Source organism: Pseudophryne corroboree, chromosome 11 (assembly GCF_028390025.1).
Source record: "Pseudophryne corroboree isolate aPseCor3 chromosome 11, aPseCor3.hap2, whole genome shotgun sequence".
In the NCBI taxonomy this organism is placed as follows: Eukaryota; Metazoa; Chordata; class Amphibia; order Anura; family Myobatrachidae; genus Pseudophryne; species Pseudophryne corroboree.
In genome coordinates, this window is record NC_086454.1 from 165,728,605 (window position 1) to 165,750,225 (window position 21,621).

The 21,621-nt window shown below is 32.8% G+C and overlaps 11 non-coding genes across 11 annotated transcripts; all 11 read right to left on the reverse strand.

Annotated features, from left to right (window-relative positions):
• Window positions 1–362: 362 nt before the first annotated feature.
• Window positions 363–436, reverse strand: TRNAI-AAU (transfer RNA isoleucine (anticodon AAU)). The gene has a single exon. It is a non-coding gene; the product is annotated as a tRNA-Ile (tRNA).
• Window positions 437–2,025: 1,589 nt separating this feature from the next.
• On the reverse strand, window positions 2,026–2,099 carry TRNAI-AAU (transfer RNA isoleucine (anticodon AAU)). The gene has a single exon. It is a non-coding gene; the product is annotated as a tRNA-Ile (tRNA).
• Window positions 2,100–3,689: 1,590 nt separating this feature from the next.
• TRNAI-AAU (transfer RNA isoleucine (anticodon AAU)) lies at window positions 3,690–3,763 on the reverse strand. The gene has a single exon. It is a non-coding gene; the product is annotated as a tRNA-Ile (tRNA).
• A 1,593-nt stretch (window positions 3,764–5,356) lies between these two features.
• Window positions 5,357–5,430, reverse strand: TRNAI-AAU (transfer RNA isoleucine (anticodon AAU)). The gene has a single exon. It is a non-coding gene; the product is annotated as a tRNA-Ile (tRNA).
• A 1,585-nt stretch (window positions 5,431–7,015) lies between these two features.
• Window positions 7,016–7,089, reverse strand: TRNAI-AAU (transfer RNA isoleucine (anticodon AAU)). The gene has a single exon. It is a non-coding gene; the product is annotated as a tRNA-Ile (tRNA).
• Window positions 7,090–8,681: 1,592 nt separating this feature from the next.
• TRNAI-AAU (transfer RNA isoleucine (anticodon AAU)) lies at window positions 8,682–8,755 on the reverse strand. Its single transcript has one exon. It is a non-coding gene; the product is annotated as a tRNA-Ile (tRNA).
• A 1,585-nt stretch (window positions 8,756–10,340) lies between these two features.
• Window positions 10,341–10,414, reverse strand: TRNAI-AAU (transfer RNA isoleucine (anticodon AAU)). The gene has a single exon. It is a non-coding gene; the product is annotated as a tRNA-Ile (tRNA).
• Window positions 10,415–12,006: 1,592 nt separating this feature from the next.
• TRNAI-AAU (transfer RNA isoleucine (anticodon AAU)) lies at window positions 12,007–12,080 on the reverse strand. The gene has a single exon. It is a non-coding gene; the product is annotated as a tRNA-Ile (tRNA).
• Window positions 12,081–13,669: 1,589 nt separating this feature from the next.
• On the reverse strand, window positions 13,670–13,743 carry TRNAI-AAU (transfer RNA isoleucine (anticodon AAU)). Its single transcript has one exon. It is a non-coding gene; the product is annotated as a tRNA-Ile (tRNA).
• Window positions 13,744–17,001: 3,258 nt separating this feature from the next.
• TRNAI-AAU (transfer RNA isoleucine (anticodon AAU)) lies at window positions 17,002–17,075 on the reverse strand. Its single transcript has one exon. It is a non-coding gene; the product is annotated as a tRNA-Ile (tRNA).
• A 3,253-nt stretch (window positions 17,076–20,328) lies between these two features.
• On the reverse strand, window positions 20,329–20,402 carry TRNAI-AAU (transfer RNA isoleucine (anticodon AAU)). The gene has a single exon. It is a non-coding gene; the product is annotated as a tRNA-Ile (tRNA).
• Between the last annotated feature and the right edge of the window lie 1,219 nt (window positions 20,403–21,621).

Sequence of the window (21,621 nt, forward strand, 5' to 3'; positions counted from 1 at the left end):
ATTGCTTGTGCTCTGGTCTTTAGAAATTCTCCATTTTTTTACTTCAGTGTGCACTAATGAGAGGGGAGCACATATCTTCTTCTTCTTCTTTTAGTAACACCTAGTGCCCTCTATGTTTGAGCAGCAATATAATAACTGATTAATTTGCCCTTGCATATCTTAGTTATGCCATATTGCTTGATTTGAGACAAAAGTCACTGAGCCATGTAGAGAAAAATCTTCATCAGCCAAAGGATGACACTCCCACTGGCTTCTGATAAGTATTTGAAGAGATTTTGTGATATATGTGTCTATGATGTTTTCAAGTATTCATGCACTCCACCGATGAGCTTATTCCATTCTTGTCCATCAAGAAAAGCAAATGGCTCATACGGGGATCGAACCCGTAACCTTGGCGTTATTAGCACCACGCTCTAACCAACTGAGCTAACAGGCCACATATATTGCTGCCAGCAAACACAAAACTGGCAAATGTACCTCAAAGCACAGATCATATTTTGTTTTTATAACATTTCATTTTTCAAAAAAAGCTTAAGCCATAGAGTCACTTGAAGCATGGGTATCATAAAAATGATCCAGTTTCTTTTCACATTATAAAATAAAAATAAATATTAGATAGGATAATAACAAAGATTAAGGCATCTAGTAATAGTATAAAAATGGACAATTTAGACTAGGAGTATATGCAAATCTAAGCAAAATCAATCTAAAAAATCTAATACACAATTTTTAATTGTAAATTTACAGATTGTTGAAAAAGATAATCCCATGATGTAATCCATTATGTATTAAATATAGTATGTTTTACCAAGTTGTGTATGAATAACTTTTAACACTAAAAAATATATATTGGGGAAGTAGCTTAATGTGCCCATTGGAAATAAAGAATGCTAGCCCATTTTGGAATGCAAAGCTTAAGAAAATACAAACTTTAATCCATAGGAAAGCACTTTTTATTCAGTCTACACTTTGTAATCATACTATAGCTTAATTTACAAATTGTGATGTCATTATCAGACTTAACTCACAAGAGACTTTCATCCTTGGTCTATAAAAAGGCAGTCCTCTGTTACAAAGCTTGAAACAATTGTAAGTGGCTGATATGCAAATATGGAAATACAGAAAAACTGTCAATTCAATGCTAGGATAACATAAGGGGTGATGCTCCAACTGAAATTGGTCCTAGGCATTTAGGTTTCTAGTATCTGTCTTCTCCTTTAAAAAATAGGTTACTTTTTATATATTATCATTGGTTTTGGACAAATATTCTACATAATACCTATTGCATCCCTGAGCTTATTAGAAACTTGAAATAATATATATAAAGTATTGAATTTCTTTTCTTTGCATTTAAAAGATGAGCGCACTTCAGTAGATGCCATTGCTCAGGTGAGGGTTCCATGGTGTAATTGTTAGCACCCTGGACTTTGAATCTAGTCATCTGAGTTCATATCTCGTGGGAGCTAACATTGTTTATTTTCCTTTTGTTCAAAGCTCCATTTTCATTCAATGTATGAGTATTGCAAATCTTCATTTAAAATTCATATAAATTCCATCATCTTCAGTGGTGTCCTTTGTTTAAACTCATTTTTAAACTTATCAAATCAGAAGTATGTCAAATATTTGGAAATAAGAAAAGATGCAATAAGAATGCAGAGATCCATTACTTGTGCTCTGGTCTTTAGAAATTCTCAATTTTTTTTACTTCAGTGTGCACTAAAGAGAGGGGAGCACATATCTTCTTCTTCTTCTTTTAGTAACACCTAGTGCCCTCTATGTTTGAGCAGCAATATAATAACTGATTAATTTGCCCTTGCATATCTTAGTTATGCCATATTGCTTGATTTGAGACAAAAGTCACTGAGCCATGTAGAGAAAAATCTTCATCAGCCAAAGGATGACACTCCCACTGGCTTCTGATAAGTATTTGAAGAGATTTTGTGATATATGTGTCTATGATGTTTTCAAGTATTCATGCACTCCACCGATGAGCTTATTCCATTCTTGTCTATCATGAAAAGCAAATGGCCCATACGGGGATCGAACCCGTAACCTTGGCGTTATTAGCACCATGCTCTAACCAACTGAGCTAACAGGCCACAGATATTGCTGCCAGCAAACACAAAACTGGCAAATGTACCTCAAAGCACAGATCATATTTTGTTTTTATAGCATTTCATTTTTCAAAAAAAGATTAAGCCATAGAGTCACTTGAAGCATGGGTATCATAAAAATGCTCCAGTTTCTTTTCACATTACAAAATAAAAATAAATATTAGATAGGATAATAACAAAGATTAAGGCATCTAGTAATAGTATAAAAATGGACAATTTAGACTAGGAGTATATGCAATTCTAAGCAAAATCAATCTAAAAAATCTAATACACAATTTTTAATTGTAAATTTACAGATTGTTGAAAAAGATAATCCCATGATGTAATCCATTATGTATTAAATATAGTATGTTTTACCAAGTTGTGTATGAATAACTTTTAACACAAAAAAATATATATTGGGGAAGTAGCTTAATGTGCCCATTGGAAATAAAGAATGCTAGCCCATTTTGGAATGCAAAGTTTAAGAAAATACAAACTTTAATCCATAGGAAAGCACTTTTTATTCAGTCTACACTCTGTAATCATACTATAGCTTAATTTACAAATTGTGATGTCATTATCAGACTTAACTCACAAGAGACTTTCATCCTTGGTCTATAAAAAAGGCAGTCCTCTGTTATAAAGCTTGAAACAATTGTAAGTGGCTGATATGCAAATATGGAAATACAGAATAACTGTCAATTCAATGCTAGGATAACATAAGGGGTGATGCTCCAACTGAAATTGGGCCTAGGCATTTAGGTTTCTAGTATCTGTCTTCTCCTTTAAAAAATAGGTTACTTTTTATATATTATCATTGGTTTTGGACAAATATTCTACATAATACCTATTGCATCCCTGAGCTTATTAGAAACTTGAAATAATATATATAAAGTATTGAATTTCTTTTCTTTGCATTTAAAAGATGAGCGCACTTCAGTAGATGCCATTGCTCAGGTGAGGGTTCCATGGTGTAATTGTTAGCACCCTGGACTTTGAATCTAGTCATCTGAGTTCATATCTCGTGGGAGCTAACATTGTTTATTTTCCTTTTGTTCAAAGCTCCATTTTCATTCAATGTATGAGTATTGCAAATCTTCATTTAAAATTCATATAAATTCCATCATCTTCAGTGGTGTCCTTTGTTTAAACTCATTTTTAAACTTATCAAATCAGAAGTATGTCAAATATTTGGAAATAAGAAAAGATGCAATAAGAATGCAGAGATCCATTACTTGTGCTCTGGTCTTTAGAAATTCTCAATTTTTTTTACTTCAGTGTGCACTAATGAGAGGGGAGCACATATCTTCTTCTTCTTCTTTTAGTAACACCTAGTGCCCTCTATGTTTGAGCAGCAATATAATAACTGATTAATTTGCCCTTGCATATCTTAGTTATGCCATATTGCTTGATTTGAGACAAAAGTCACTGAGCCATGTAGAGAAAAATCTTCATCAGCCAAAGGATGACACTCCCACTGGCTTCTGATAAGTATTTGAAGAGATTTTGTGATATATGTGTCTATGATGTTTTCAAGTATTCATGCACTCCACCGATGAGCTTATTCCATTCTTGTCCATCAAGAAAAGCAAATGGCCCATGCGGGGATCGAACCCGTAACCTTGGCGTTATTAGCACCACGCTTTAACCAACTGAGCTAACAGGCCACATATATTGCTGCCAGCAAACACAAAACTGGCAAATGTACCTCAAAGCACAGATCATATTTTGTTTTTATAGCATTTCATTTTTCAAAAAAAAGATTAAGCCATAGAGTCACTTGAAGCATGGGTATCATAAAAATGCTCCAGTTTCTTTTCACATTACAAAATAAAAATAAATATTAGATAGGATAATAACAAAGATTAAGGCATCTAGTAATAGCATAAAAATGGACAATTTAGACTAGGAGTATATGCAAATCTAAGCAAAATCAATCTAAAAAAATCTAATACACAATTTTTAATTGTAAATTTACAGATTGTTGAAAAAGATAATCCCATGATGTAATCCATTATGTATTAAATATAGTATGTTTTACCAAGTTGTGTATGAATAACTTTTAACACAAAAAAATATATATTGGGGAAGTAGCTTAATGTGCCCATTGGAAATAAAGAATGCTAGCCCATTTTGGAATGCAAAGCTTAAGAAAATACAAACTTTAATCCATAGGAAAGCACTTTTTATTCAGTCTACACTCTGTAATCATACTATAGCTTAATTTACAAATTGTGATGTCATTATCAGACTTAACTCACAAGAGACTTTCATCCTTGGTCTATAAAAAAGGCAGTCCTCTGTTATAAAGCTTGAAACAATTGTAAGTGGCTGATATGCAAATATGGAAATACAGAATAACTGTCAATTCAATGCTAGGATAACATAAGGGGTGATGCTCCAACTGAAATTGGGCCTAGGCATTTAGGTTTCTAGTATCTGTCTTCTCCTTTAAAAAATAGGTTACTTTTTATATATTATCATTGGTTTTGGACAAATATTCTACATAATACCTATTGCATCCCTGAGCTTATTAGAAACTTGAAATAATATATATAAAGTATTGAATTTCTTTTCTTTGCATTTAAAAGATGAGCGCACTTCAGTAGATGCCATTGCTCAGGTGAGGGTTCCATGGTGTAATTGTTAGCACCCTGGACTTTGAATCTAGTCATCTGAGTTCATATCTCGTGGGAGCTAACATTGTTTATTTTCCTTTGTTCAAAGCTCCATTTTCATTCAATGTATGAGTATTGCAAATCTTCATTTAAAATTCATATAAATTCCATCATCTTCAGTGGTGTCCTTTGTTTAAACTCATTTTTAAACTTATCAAATCAGAAGTATGTCAAATATTTGGAAATAAGAAAAGATGCAATAAGAATGCAGAGATCCATTGCTTGTGCTCTGGTCTTTAGAAATTCTCCATTTTTTTACTTCAGTGTGCACTAATGAGAGGGGAGCACATATCTTCTTCTTCTTCTTCTTTTAGTAACACCTAGTGCCCTCTATGTTTGAGCAGCAATATAATAACTGATTAATTTGCCCTTGCATATCTTAGTTATGCCATATTGCTTGATTTGAGACAAAAGTCACTGAGCCATGTAGAGAAAAATCTTCATCAGCCAAAGGATGACACTCCCACTGGCTTCTGATAAGTATTTGACGAGATTTTGTGATATATGTGTCTATGATGTTTTCAAGTATTCATGCACTCCACCGTTGAGCTTATTCCATTCTTGTCCATCAAGAAAAGCAAATGGCCCATACGGGGATCGAACCCGTAACCTTGGCGTTATTAGCACCACGCTCTAACCAACTGAGCTAACAGGCCACATATATTGCTGCCAGCAAACACAAAACTGGCAAATGTACCTCAAAGCACAGATCATATTTTGTTTTTATAGCATTTCATTTTTCAAAAAAAAGCTAAAGCCATAGAGTCACTTGAAGCATGGGTATCATAAAAATGCTCCAGTTTCTTTTCACATTACAAAATAAAAATAAATATTAGATAGGATAATAACAAAGATTAAGGCATCTAGTAATAGTATAAAAATGGACAATTTAGACTAGGAGTATATGCAAATCTAAGCAAAATCAATCTAAAAAATCTAATACACAATTTTTAATTGTAAATTTACAGATTGTTGAAAAAGATAATCCCATGATGTAATCCATTATGTATTAAATATAGTATGTTTTACCAAGTTGTGTATGAATAACTTTTAACACAAAAAAATATATATTGGGGAAGTAGCTTAATGTGCCCATTGGAAATAAAGAATGCTAGCCCATTTTGGAATGCAAAGCTTAAGAAAATACAAACTTTAATCCATAGGAAAGCACTTTTTATTCAGTCTACACTCTGTAATCATACTATAGCTTAATTTACAAATTGTGATGTCATTATCAGACTTAACTCACAAGAGACTTTCATCCTTGGTCTATAAAAAAGGCAGTCCTCTGTTATAAAGCTTGAAACAATTGTAAGTGGCTGATATGCAAATATGGAAATACAGAAAAACTGTCAATTCAATGCTAGGATAACATAAGGGGTGATGCTCCAACTGAAATTGGTCCTAGGCATTTAGGTTTCTAGTATCTGTCTTCTCCTTTAAAAAATAGGTTACTTTTTATATATTATCATTGGTTTTGGACAAATATTCTACATAATACCTATTGCATCCCTGAGCTTATTAGAAACTTGAAATAATATATATAAAGTATTGAATTTCTTTTCTTTGCATTTAAAAGATGAGTGCACTTCAGTAGATGCCATTGCTCAGGTGAGGGTTCCATGGTGTAATTGTTAGCACCCTGGACTTTGAATCTAGTAATCTGAGTTCATATCTCGTGGGAGCTAACATTGTTTATTTTCCTTTTGTTCAAAGCTCCATTTTCATTCAATGTATGAGTATTGCAAATCTTCATTTAAAATTCATATAAATTCCATCATCTTCAGTGGTGTCCTTTGTTTAAACTCATTTTTAAACTTATCAAATCAGAAGTATGTCAAATATTTGGAAATAAGAAAAGATGCAATAAGAATGCAGAGATCCATTACTTGTGCTCTGGTCTTTAGAAATTCTCCATTTTTTTTACTTCAGTGTGCACTAATGAGAGGGGAGCACATATCTTCTTCTTCTAGTAACACCTAGTGCCCTCTATGTTTGAGCAGCAATATAATAACTGATTAATTTGCTCTTGCATATCTTAGTTATGCCATATTGCTTGATTTGAGACAAAAGTCACTGAGCCATGTAGAGAAAAATCTTCATCAGCCAAAGGATGACACTCCCACTGGCTTCTGATAAGTATTTGAAGAAATTTTGTGATATATGTGTCTATGATGTTTTCAAGTATTCATGCACTCCACCGATGAGCTTATTCCATTCTTGTCCATCAAGAAAAGCAAATGGCCCATACGGGGATCAAACCCGTGACCTTGGCGTTATTAGCACCACGCTCTAACCAACTGAGCTAACAGGCCACAGATATTGCTGCCAGCAAACACAAAACTGGCAAATGTACCTCAAAGCACAGATCATATTTTGTTTTTATAGCATTTCATTTTTCAAAAAAAAGCTTAAGCCATAGAGTCACTTGAAGCATGGGTATCATAAAAATGCTCCAGTTTCTTTCCACATTACAAAATAAAAATAAATATTAGATAGGATAATAACAAAGATTAAGGCATCTAGTAATAGTATAAAAATGGACAATTTAGACTAGGAGTATATGCAAATCTAAGCAAAATCAATCTAAAAAATCTAATACACAATTTTTAATTGTAAATTTACAGATTGTTGAAAAAGATAATCCCAGGATGTAATCCATTATGTATTAAATTTAGTATGTTTTACCAAGTTGTGTATGAATAACTTTTAACACAAAAAAATATATATTGGGGAAGTAGCTTAATGTGCCCATTGGAAATAAAGAATGCTAGCCCATTTTGGAATGCAAATCTTAAGAAAATACAAACTTCAATCCATAGGAAAGCACTTTTTATTCAGTCTACACTCTGTAATCATACTATAGCTTAATTTACAAATTGTGATGTCATTATCAGACTTAACTCACAAGAGACTTTCATCCTTGGTCTATAAAAAAGGCAGTCCTCTGTTATAAAGCTTGAAACAATTGTAAGTGGCTGATATGCAAATATGGAAATACAGAAAAACTGTCAATTCAATGCTAGGATAACATAAGGGGTGATGCTCCAACTGAAATTGGTCCTAGGCATTTAGGTTTCTAGTATCTATCTTCTCCTTTAAAAAATAGGTTACTTTTTATATATTATCATTGGTTTTGGACAAATATTCTACATAATACCTATTGCATCCCTGAGCTTATTAGAAACTTGAAATAATATATATAAAGTATTGAATTTCTTTTCTTTGCATTTAAAAGATGAGCGCACTTCAGTAGATGCCATTGCTCAGGTGAGGGTTCCATGGTGTAATTGTTAGCACCCTGGACTTTGAATCTAGTCATCTGAGTTCATATCTCGTGGGAGCTAACATTGTTTATTTTCCTTTGTTCAAAGCTCCATTTTCATTCAATGTATGAGTATTGCAAATCTTCATTTAAAATTCATATAAATTCCATCATCTTCAGTGGTGTCCTTTGTTTAAACTCATTTTTAAACTTATCAAATCAGAAGTATGTCAAATATTTGGAAATAAGAAAAGATGCAATAAGAATGCAGAGATCCATTGCTTGTGCTCTGGTCTTTAGAAATTCTCCATTTTTTTACTTCAGTGTGCACTAATGAGAGGGGAGCACATATCTTCTTCTTCTTCTTCTTTTAGTAACACCTAGTGCCCTCTATGTTTGAGCAGCAATATAATAACTGATTAATTTGCCCTTGCATATCTTAGTTATGCCATATTGCTTGATTTGAGACAAAAGTCACTGAGCCATGTAGAGAAAAATCTTCATCAGCCAAAGGATGACACTCCCACTGGCTTCTGATAAGTATTTGACGAGATTTTGTGATATATGTGTCTATGATGTTTTCAAGTATTCATGCACTCCACCGTTGAGCTTATTCCATTCTTGTCCATCAAGAAAAGCAAATGGCCCATACGGGGATCGAACCCGTAACCTTGGCGTTATTAGCACCACGCTCTAACCAACTGAGCTAACAGGCCACATATATTGCTGCCAGCAAACACAAAACTGGCAAATGTACCTCAAAGCACAGATCATATTTTGTTTTTATAGCATTTCATTTTTCAAAAAAAAGCTAAAGCCATAGAGTCACTTGAAGCATGGGTATCATAAAAATGCTCCAGTTTCTTTTCACATTTCAAAATAAAAATAAATATTAGATAGGATAATAACAAAGATTAAGGCATCTAGTAATAGTATAAAAATGGACAATTTAGACTAGGAGTATATGCAAATCTAAGCAAAATCAATCTAAAAAATCTAATACACAATTTTTAATTGTAAATTTACAGATTGTTGAAAAAGATAATCCCATGATGTAATCCATTATGTATTAAATATAGTATGTTTTACCAAGTTGTGTATGAATAACTTTTAACACAAAAAAATATATATTGGGGAAGTAGCTTAATGTGCCCATTGGAAATAAAGAATGCTAGCCCATTTTGGAATGCAAAGCTTAAGAAAATACAAACTTTAATCCATAGGAAAGCACTTTTTATTCAGTCTACACTCTGTAATCATACTATAGCTTAATTTACAAATTGTGATGTCATTATCAGACTTAACTCACAAGAGACTTTCATCCTTGGTCTATAAAAAAGGCAGTCCTCTGTTATAAAGCTTGAAACAATTGTAAGTGGCTGATATGCAAATATGGAAATACAGAAAAACTGTCAATTCAATGCTAGGATAACATAAGGGGTGATGCTCCAACTGAAATTGGTCCTAGGCATTTAGGTTTCTAGTATCTGTCTTCTCCTTTAAAAAATAGGTTACTTTTTATATATTATCATTGGTTTTGGACAAATATTCTACATAATACCTATTGCATCCCTGAGCTTATTAGAAACTTGAAATAATATATATAAAGTATTGAATTTCTTTTCTTTGCATTTAAAAGATGAGTGCACTTCAGTAGATGCCATTGCTCAGGTGAGGGTTCCATGGTGTAATTGTTAGCACCCTGGACTTTGAATCTAGTAATCTGAGTTCATATCTCGTGGGAGCTAACATTGTTTATTTTCCTTTTGTTCAAAGCTCCATTTTCATTCAATGTATGAGTATTGCAAATCTTCATTTAAAATTCATATAAATTCCATCATCTTCAGTGGTGTCCTTTGTTTAAACTCATTTTTAAACTTATCAAATCAGAAGTATGTCAAATATTTGGAAATAAGAAAAGATGCAATAAGAATGCAGAGATCCATTACTTGTGCTCTGGTCTTTAGAAATTCTCCATTTTTTTTACTTCAGTGTGCACTAATGAGAGGGGAGCACATATCTTCTTCTTCTAGTAACACCTAGTGCCCTCTATGTTTGAGCAGCAATATAATAACTGATTAATTTGCTCTTGCATATCTTAGTTATGCCATATTGCTTGATTTGAGACAAAAGTCACTGAGCCATGTAGAGAAAAATCTTCATCAGCCAAAGGATGACACTCCCACTGGCTTCTGATAAGTATTTGAAGAAATTTTGTGATATATGTGTCTATGATGTTTTCAAGTATTCATGCACTCCACCGATGAGCTTATTCCATTCTTGTCCATCAAGAAAAGCAAATGGCCCATACGGGGATCAAACCCGTGACCTTGGAGTTATTAGCACCACGCTCTAACCAACTGAGCTAACAGGCCACAGATATTGCTGCCAGCAAACACAAAACTGGCAAATGTACCTCAAAGCACAGATCATATTTTGTTTTTATAGCATTTCATTTTTCAAAAAAAAGCTTAAGCCATAGAGTCACTTGAAGCATGGGTATCATAAAAATGCTCCAGTTTCTTTCCACATTACAAAATAAAAATAAATATTAGATAGGATAATAACAAAGATTAAGGCATCTAGTAATAGTATAAAAATGGACAATTTAGACTAGGAGTATATGCAAATCTAAGCAAAATCAATCTAAAAAATCTAATACACAATTTTTAATTGTAAATTTACAGATTGTTGAAAAAGATAATCCCAGGATGTAATCCATTATGTATTAAATTTAGTATGTTTTACCAAGTTGTGTATGAATAACTTTTAACACAAAAAAATATATATTGGGGAAGTAGCTTAATGTGCCCATTGGAAATAAAGAATGCTAGCCCATTTTGGAATGCAAATCTTAAGAAAATACAAACTTCAATCCATAGGAAAGCACTTTTTATTCAGTCTACACTCTGTAATCATACTATAGCTTAATTTACAAATTGTGATGTCATTATCAGACTTAACTCACAAGAGACTTTCATCCTTGGTCTATAAAAAAGGCAGTCCTCTGTTATAAAGCTTGAAACAATTGTAAGTGGCTGATATGCAAATATGGAAATACAGAAAAACTGTCAATTCAATGCTAGGATAACATAAGGGGTGATGCTCCAACTGAAATTGGTCCTAGGCATTTAGGTTTCTAGTATCTATCTTCTCCTTTAAAAAATAGGTTACTTTTTATATATTATCATTGGTTTTGGACAAATATTCTACATAATACCTATTGCATCCCTGAGCTTATTAGAAACTTGAAATAATATATATAAAGTATTGAATTTCTTTTCTTTGCATTTAAAAGATGAGCGCACTTCAGTAGATGCCATTGCTCAGGTGAGGGTTCCATGGTGTAATTGTTAGCACCCTGGACTTTGAATCTAGTCATCTGAGTTCATATCTCGTGGGAGCTAACATTGTTTATTTTCCTTTGTTCAAAGCTCCATTTTCATTCAATGTATGAGTATTGCAAATCTTCATTTAAAATTCATATAAATTCCATCATCTTCAGTGGTGTCCTTTGTTTAAACTCATTTTTAAACTTATCAAATCAGAAGTATGTCAAATATTTGGAAATAAGAAAAGATGCAATAAGAATGCAGAGATCCATTGCTTGTGCTCTGGTCTTTAGAAATTCTCCATTTTTTTACTTCAGTGTGCACTAATGAGAGGGGAGCACATATCTTCTTCTTCTTCTTCTTTTAGTAACACCTAGTGCCCTCTATGTTTGAGCAGCAATATAATAACTGATTAATTTGCCCTTGCATATCTTAGTTATGCCATATTGCTTGATTTGAGACAAAAGTCACTGAGCCATGTAGAGAAAAATCTTCATCAGCCAAAGGATGACACTCCCACTGGCTTCTGATAAGTATTTGACGAGATTTTGTGATATATGTGTCTATGATGTTTTCAAGTATTCATGCACTCCACCGTTGAGCTTATTCCATTCTTGTCCATCAAGAAAAGCAAATGGCCCATACGGGGATCGAACCCGTAACCTTGGCGTTATTAGCACCACGCTCTAACCAACTGAGCTAACAGGCCACATATATTGCTGCCAGCAAACACAAAACTGGCAAATGTACCTCAAAGCACAGATCATATTTTGTTTTTATAGCATTTCATTTTTCAAAAAAAAGCTTAAGCCATAGAGTCACTTGAAGCATGGGTATCATAAAAATGCTCCAGTTTCTTTTCACATTACAAAATAAAAATAAATATTAGATAGGATAATAACAAAGATTAAGGCATCTAGTAATAGTATAAAAATGGACAATTTAGACTAGGAGTATATGCAAATCTAAGCAAAATCAATCTAAAAAATCTAATACACAATTTTTAATTGTAAATTTACAGATTGTTGAAAAAGATAATCCCAGGATGTAATCCATTATGTATTAAATATAGTATGTTTTACCAAGTTGTGTATGAATAACTTTTAACACAAAAAAATATATATTGGGGAAGTAGCTTAATGTGCCCATTGGAAATAAAGAATGCTAGCCCATTTTGGAATGCAAAGCTTAAGAAAATACAAACTTTAATCCATAGGAAAGCACTTTTTATTCAGTCTACACTCTGTAATCATACTATAGCTTAATTTACAAATTGTGATGTCATTATCAGACTTAACTCACAAGAGACTTTCATCCTTGGTCTATAAAAAAGGCAGTCCTCTGTTATAAAGCTTGAAACAATTGTAAGTGGCTGATATGCAAATATGGAAATACAGAAAAACTGTCAATTCAATGCTAGGATAACATAAGGGGTGATGCTCCAACTGAAATTGGTCCTAGGCATTTAGGTTTCTAGTATCTGTCTTCTCCTTTAAAAAATAGGTTACTTTTTATATATTATCATTGGTTTTGGACAAATATTCTACATAATACCTATTGCATCCCTGAGCTTATTAGAAACTTGAAATAATATATATAAAGTATTGAATTTCTTTTCTTTGCATTTAAAAGATGAGTGCACTTCAGTAGATGCCATTGCTCAGGTGAGGGTTCCATGGTGTAATTGTTAGCACCCTTGACTTTGAATCTAGTAATCTGAGTTCATATCTCGTGGGAGCTAACATTGTTTATTTTCCTTTTGTTCAAAGCTCCATTTTCATTCAATGTATGAGTATTGCAAATCTTCATTTAAAATTCATATAAATTCCATCATCTTCAGTGGTGTCCTTTGTTTAAACTCATTTTTAAACTTATCAAATCAGAAGTATGTCAAATATTTGGAAATAAGAAAAGATGCAATAAGAATGCAGAGATCCATTACTTGTGCTCTGGTCTTTAGAAATTCTCCATTTTTTTTTACTTCAGTGTGCACTAATGAGAGGGGAGCACATATCTTCTTCTTCTTTTAGTAACACCTAGTGCCCTCTATGTTTGAGCAGCAATATAATAACTGATTAATTTGCCCTTGCATATCTTAGTTATGCCATATTGCTTGATTTGAGACAAAAGTCACTGAGCCATGTAGAGAAAAATCTTCATCAGCCAAAGGATGACACTCCCACTGGCTTCTGATAAGTATTTGAAGAGATTTTGTGATATATGTGTCTATGATGTTTTCAAGTATTCATGCACTCCACCGATGAGCTTATTCCATTCTTGTCCATCAAGAAAAGCAAATGGCCCATACGGGGATCGAACCCGTGACCTTGGCGTTATTAGCACCACGCTCTAACCAACTGAGCTAACAGGCCACAGATATTGCTACCAGCAAACACAAAACTGGCAAATGTACCTCAAAGCACAGATCATATTTTGTTTTTATAGCATTTCATTTTTCAAAAAAAAAAGCTTAAGCCATAGAGTCACTTGAAGCATGGGTATCATAAAAATGCTCCAGTTTCTTTCCACATTACAAAATAAAAATAAATATTAGATAGGATAATAACAAAGATTAAGGCATCTAGTAATAGTATAAAAATGGACAATTTAGACAAGGAGTATATGCAAATCTAAGCAAAATCAATCTAAAAAATCTAATACACAATTTTTAATTGTAAATTTACAGATTGTTGAAAAAGATAATCCCAGGATGTAATCCATTATGTATTAAATTTAGTATGTTTTACCAAGTTGTGTATGAATAACTTTTAACACAAAAAAATATATATTGGGGAAGTAGCTTAATGTGCCCATTGGAAATAAAGAATGCTAGCCCATTTTGGAATGCAAAGCTTAAGAAAATACAAACTTCAATCCATAGGAAAGCACTTTTTATTCAGTCTACACTCTGTAATCATACTATAGCTTAATTTACAAATTGTGATGTCATTATCAGACTTAACTCACAAGAGACTTTCATCCTTGGTCTATAAAAAAGGCAGTCCTCTGTTATAAAGCTTGAAACAATTGTAAGTGGCTGATATGCAAATATGGAAATACAGAAAAATTGTCAATTCAATGCTAGGATAACATAAGGGGTGATGCTCCAACTGAAATTGGTCCTAGGCATTTAGGTTTCTAGTATCTATCTTCTCCTTTAAAAAATAGGTTACTTTTTATATATTATCATTGGGTTTGGACAAATATTCTACATAATACCTATTGCATCCCTGAGCTTATTAGAAACTTGAAATAATATATATAAAGTATTGAATTTCTTTTCTTTGCATTTAAAAGATGAGCGCACTTCAGTAGATGCCATTGCTCAGGTGAGGGTTCCATGGTGTAATTGTTAGCACCCTGGACTTTGAATCTAGTAATCTGAGTTCATATCTCGTGGGAGCTAACATTGTTTATTTTCCTTTTGTTCAAAGCTCCATTTTCATTCAATGTAGGAGTATTGCAAATCTTCATTTAAAATTCATATAAATTCCATCATCTTCAGTGGTGTCCTTTGTTTAAACTCATTTTTAAACTTATCAAATCAGAAGTATGTCAAATATTTGGAAATAAGAAAAGATGCAATAAGAATGCAGAGATCCATTACTTGTGCTATGGTCTTTAGAAATTCTCCATTTTTTTTTTACTTCAGTGTGCACTAATGAGAGGGGAGCACATATCTTCTTCTTCTTCTAGTAACACCTAGTGCCCTCTATGTTTGAGCTGCAATATAATAACTGATTAATTTGCCCTTGCATATCTTAGTTATGCCATATTGCTTGATTTGAGACAAAAGTCACTGAGCCATGTAGAGAAAAATCATCATCAGCCAAAGGATGACACTCCCACTGGCTTCTGATATGTATTTGAAGAGATTTTGTGATATATGTGTCTATGATGTTTTCAAGTATTCATGCACTCCACCGATGAGCTTATTCCATTCTTGTCCATCAAGAAAAGCAAATGGCCCTTACGGGGATCGAACGCGTGACCTTGGCGTCATTAGCAGCACTCTCTAACCAACTGAGCTAACAGGCCACAGATATTACTACCAGCAAACACAAAACTGGCAAATGTACCTCAAAGCACAGATCATATTTTGTTTTTATAGCATTTCATTTTTCAAAAAAAAGCTTAAGCCATAGAGTCACTTGAAGCATGGGTATCATAAAAATGCTCCAGTTTCTTTCCACATTACAAAATAAAAATAAATATTAGATAGGATAATAACAAAGATTAAGGCATCTACTAATAGTATAAAAATGGACAATTTAGACAAGGAGTATATGCAAATCTAAGCAAAATCAATCTAAAAAATCTAATACACACTTTTTAATTGTAAATTTACAGATTGTTGAAAAAGATAATCCCAGGATGTAATCCATTATGTATTAAATTTAGTATGTTTTACCAAGTTGTGTATGAATAACTTTTAACACAAAAAAATATATATTGGGGAAGTAGCTTAATGTGCCCATTGGAAATAAAGAATGCTAGCCCATTTTGGAATGCAAAGCTTAAGAAAATACAAACTTCAATCCATAGGAAAGCACTTTTTATTCAGTCTACACTCTGTAATCATACTATAGCTTAATTTGCAAATTGTGATGTCATTATCAGACTTAACTCACAAGAGACTTTCATCCTTGGTCTATAAAAAAGCAGTCCTCTGTTATAAAGCTTGAAACAATTGTAAGTGGCTGATATGCAAATATGGAAATACAGAAAAACTGTCAATTCAATGCTAGGATAACATAAGGGGTGATGCTCCAACTGAAATTGGTCCTAGGCATTTAGGTTTCTAGTATCTATCTCCTCCTTTAAAAAATAGGTTACTTTTTATATATTATCATTGGTTTTGGACAAATATTCTACATAATACCTATTGCATCCCTGAGCTTATTAGAAACTTGAAATAATATATATAAAGTATTGAATTTCTTTTCTTTGCATTTAAAAGATGAGCGCACTTCAGTAGATGCCATTGCTCAGGTGAGGGTTCCATGGTGTAATTGTTAGCACCCTGGACTTTGAATCTAGTCATCTGAGTTCATATCTCGTGAAAGCTAACATTGTTTATTTTCCTTTTGTTCAAAGCTCCATTTTCATTCAATGTATGAGTATTGCAAATCTTCATTTAAAATTCATATAAATTCCATCATCTTCAGTGGTGTCCTTTGTTTAAACTCATTTTTAAACTTATCAAATCAGAAGTATGACAAATATTTGGAAATAAGAAAAGATGCAATAAGAATGCAGAGATCCATTACTTGTGCTCTGGTCTTTAGAAATACTCCATTTTTTTACTTCAGTGTGCACTAATGAGAGGGGAGCACATATCTTCTTCTTCTTCTTCTTTTAGTAACACCTAGTGCCCTCTATGTTTGAGCAGCAATATAATAACTGATTAATTTGCCCTTGCATATCTTAGTTATGCCATATTGCTTGATTTGAGACAAAAGTCACTGAGCCATGTAGAGAAAAATCTTCATCAGCCAAAGGATGACACTCCCACTGGCTTCTGATATGTATTTGAAGAGATTTTGTGATATATGTGTCTATGATGTTTTCAAGTATTCATGCACTCCACCGATGAGCTTATTCCATTCTTGTCCATCAAGAAAAGCAAATGGCCCATACGGTGATCGAACCCGTAACCTTGGCATTATTAGCACCACGCTCTAACCAACTGAGCTAACAGGCCACATATATTGCTGCCAGCAAACACAAAACTGGCAAATGTACCTCAAAGCACAGATCATATTTTGTTTTTATAGCATTTCATTTTTCAAAAAAAAGCTTAAGCCATAGAGTCACTTGAAGCATGGGTATCATAAAAATGCTCCAGTTTCTTTTTACATTACAAAATAAAAATAAATATTAGATAGGATAATAACAAAGATTAAGGCATCTAGTAATAGTATAAAAATGGACAATTTAGACTAGGAGTATATGCAAATCTAAGCAAAATCAATCTAAAAAATCTAATACACAATTTTTAATTGTAAATTTACAGATTGTTGAAAAAGATAATCCCATGATGTAATCCATTATGTATTAAATATAGTATGTTTTACCAAGTTGTGTATGAATAACTTTTAACACAAAAAAATATATATTGGGGAAGTAGCTTAATGTGCCCATTGGAAATAAAGAATGCTAGCCCATTTTGGAATGCAAAGCTTAAGAAAATACAAACTTCAATCCATAGGAAAGCACTTTTTATTCAGTCTACACTCTGTAATCATACTATAGCTTAATTTACAAATTGTGATGTCATTATCAGACTTAACTCACAAGAGACTTTCATCCTTGGTCAATAAAAAAGGCAGTCCTCTGTTATAAAGCTTGAAACAATTGTAAGTGGCTGATATGCAAATATGGAAATACAGAAAAACTGTCAATTCAATGCTAGGATAACATAAGGGGTGATGCTCCAACTGAAATTGGTCCTAGGCATTTAGGTTTCTAGTATCTATCTTCTCCTTTAAAAAATAGGTTACATTTTATATATTATCATTGGGTTTGGACAAATATTCTACATAATACCTATTGCATCCCTGAGCTTATTAGAAACTTGAAATAATATATCTAAAGTATCGAATTTCTTTTCTTTGCATTTAAAAGATGAGCGCACTTCAGTAGATGCCATTGCTCAGGTGAGGGTTCCATGGTGTAATTGTTAGCACCCTGGACTTTGAATCTAGTAATCTGAGTTAATATCTCGTGGGAGCTAACATTGTTTATTTTCCTTTTGTTCAAAGCTCCATTTTCATTCAATGTATGAGTATTGCAAATCTTCATTTAAAATTCATATAAATTCCATCATCTTCAGTGGTGTCCTTTGTTTAAACTCATTTTTAAACTTATCAAATCAGAAGTATGTCAAATATTTGGAAATAAGAAAAGATGCAATAAGAATGCAGAGATCCATTACTTGTGCCATGGTCTTTAGAAATTCTCCATTTTTTTTTACTTCAGTGTGCACTAATGAGAGGGGAGCACATATCTTCTTCTTCTTCTTCTAGTAACACCTAGTGCCCTCTATGTTTGAGCAGCAATATAATAACTGATTAATTTGCCCTTGCATATCTTAGTTATGCCATACTGCTTGATTTGAGACAAAAGTCACTGAGCCATGTAGAGAAAAATCTTCATCAGCCAAAGGATGACACTCCCACTGGCTTCTGATATGTATTTGAAGAGATTTTGTGATATATGTGTCTATGATGTTTTCAAGTATTCATGCACTCCACCGATGAGCTTATTCCATTCTTGTCCATCAAGAAAAGCAAATGGCCCTTACAGGGATCGAACGCGTGACCTTGGCGTCATTAGCACCACTCTCTAACCAACTGAGCTAACAGGCCACAGATATTACTACCAGCAAACACAAAACTGGCAAATGTACCTCAAAGCACAGATCATATTTTGTTTTTATAGCATTTCATTTTTCAAAAAAAAGCTTAAGCCATAGAGTCACTTGAAGCATGGGTATCATAAAAATGCTCCAGTTTATTTCCACATTACAAAATAAAAATAAATATTAGATAGGATAATAACAAAGATTAAGGCATCTACTAATAGTATAAAAATAGACAATTTAGACAAGGAGTATATGCAAATCTAAGCAAAATCAATCTAAAAAATCTAATACACACTTTTTAATTGTAAATTTACAGATTGTTGAAAAAGATAATCCCAGGATGTAATCCATTATGTATTAAATTTAGTATGTTTTACCAAGTTGTGTATGAATAACTTTTAACACAAAAAAATATATATTGGGGAAGTAGCTTAATGTGCCCATTGGAAATAAAGAATGCTAGCCCATTTTGGAATGCAAATCTTAAGAAAATACAAACTTCAATCCATAGGAAAGCACTTTTTATTCAGTCTACACTCTGTAATCATACTATAGCTTAATTTACAAATTGCGATGTCATTATCAGACTTAACTCACAAGAGACTTTCATCCTTGGTCTATAAAAAAGGCAGTCCTCTGTTATAAAGCTTGAAACAATTGTAAGTGGCTGATATGCAAATATGGAAATACAGAAAAACTGTCAATTCAATGCTAGGATAACATAAGGGGTGATGCTCCAATTGAAATTGGTCCTAGGCATTTAGGTTTCTAGTATCTATCTCCTCCTTTAAAAAATAGGTTACTTTTTATATATTATCATTGGTTTTGGACAAATATTCTACATAATACCTATTGCATCCCTGAGCTTATTAGAAACTTGAAATAATATATATAAAGTATTGAATTTCTTTTCTTTGCATTTAAAAGATGAGCGCACTTCAGTAGATGCCATTGCTCAGGTTAGGGTTCCATGGTGTAATTGTTAGCACCCTGGACTTTGAATCTAGTCATCTGGATTCATATCTCGTGGAAGCTAACATTGTTTATTTTCCTTTTGTTCAAAGCTCCATTTTCATTCAATGTATGAGTATTGCAAATCTTCATTTAAAATTCATATAAATTCCATCATCTTCAGTGGTTTCCTTTGTTTAAACTCATTTTTAAACTTATCAAATCAGAAGTATGACAAATATTTGGAAATAAGAAAAGATGCAATAAGAATGCAGAGATCCATTACTTGTGCTCTGGTCTTTAGAAATACTCAATTTTTTTACTTCAGTGTGCACTAATGAGAGGGGAGCACATATCTTCTTCTTCTTCTAGTAACACCTAGTGCCCTCTATGTTTGAGCAGCAATATAATAACTGATTCATTTGCCCTTGCATATCTTAGTTATGCCATATTGCTTGATTTGAGACAAAAGTCACTGAGCCATGTAGAGAAAAATCTTCATCAGCCAAAGGATGACACTCCCACTGGCTTCTGATAAGTATTTGAAGAGATTTTGTGATATATGTGTCTATGATGTTTTCAAGTATTCATGCACTCCACCAATGAGCTTATTCCATTCTTGTCCATCAAGAAAAGCAAATGGCCCATACGGGGATCGAACCTGTGACCTTGGCGTTATTAGCACCACGCTCTAACCAACTGAGCTAACCGGCCACAGATATTACTGCAAGCAAACACAAAACTGGCAAATGTACCTCAAAGCACAGATCATATTTTGTTTTTATAGCATTTCATTTTTCAAAAAAAAGCTTAAGCCATAGAGTCACTTGAAGCATGGGTATCATAAAAATGCTCCAGTTTCTTTCCACGTTACAAAATAAAAATAAATATTAGTTAGGATAATAACAAAGATTAAGGCATCTAGTAATAGTATAAAAATAGACAATTTAGACTAGGAGTATATGCAAATCTAAGCAAAATCAATCTAAAAAATCTAATACACAATTCTTAATTGTAAATTTACAGATTGTTGAAAAAGATAATCCCAGGATGTAATCCATTATGTATTAAATTTAGTATGTTTTACCAAGTTGTGTATGAATAACTTTTAACACAAAAAAAAAATATATTGGGGAAGTAGCTTAATGTGCCCATTGGAAATAAAGAATGCTAGCCCATTTTGGAATGCAAAGCTTAAGAAAATACAAACTTCAATCCATAGGAAAGCACTTTTTAATCAGTCTACACTCTGTAATCATACTATAGCTTAATTTACAAATTGTGATGTCATTATCAGACTTAACTCACAAGAGACTTTCATCCTTGGTCTATAAAAAAGGCAGTCCTCTGTTATAAAGCTTGAAACAATTGTAAGTGGCTGATATGCAAATATGGAAATACAGAAAAACTGTCAATTCAATGCTAGGATAACATAAGGGGTGATGCTCCAACTGAAATTGGTCCTAGGCATTTAGGTTTCTGGTATCTATCTTCTCCTTTACAAAATAGGTTACTTTTTATATATTATCATTGGTTTTGGACAAATATTCTACATAATACCTATTGCATCCCTGAGCTTATTAGAAACTTGAAATAATATATATAAAGTATTGAATTTCTTTTCTTTGCATTTAAAAGATGAGCGCACTTCAGTAGATGCCATTGCTCAGGTGAGGGTTCCATGGTGTAATTGTTTGCACCCTGGACTTTGAATCTAGTAATCTGAGTTCATATCTCGTGGGAGCTAACATTGTTTATTTTTCTTTTGTTCAAAGCTCCATTTTCATTCAATGTATGAGTATTGCAAATCTTAATTTAAAATTCATATAAATTCCATCATCTTCAGTGGTGTCCTTTGTTTAAACTCATTTTTAAACTTATCAAATCAGAAGTATGTCAAATATTTGGAAATAAGAAAAGATGCAATAAGAAT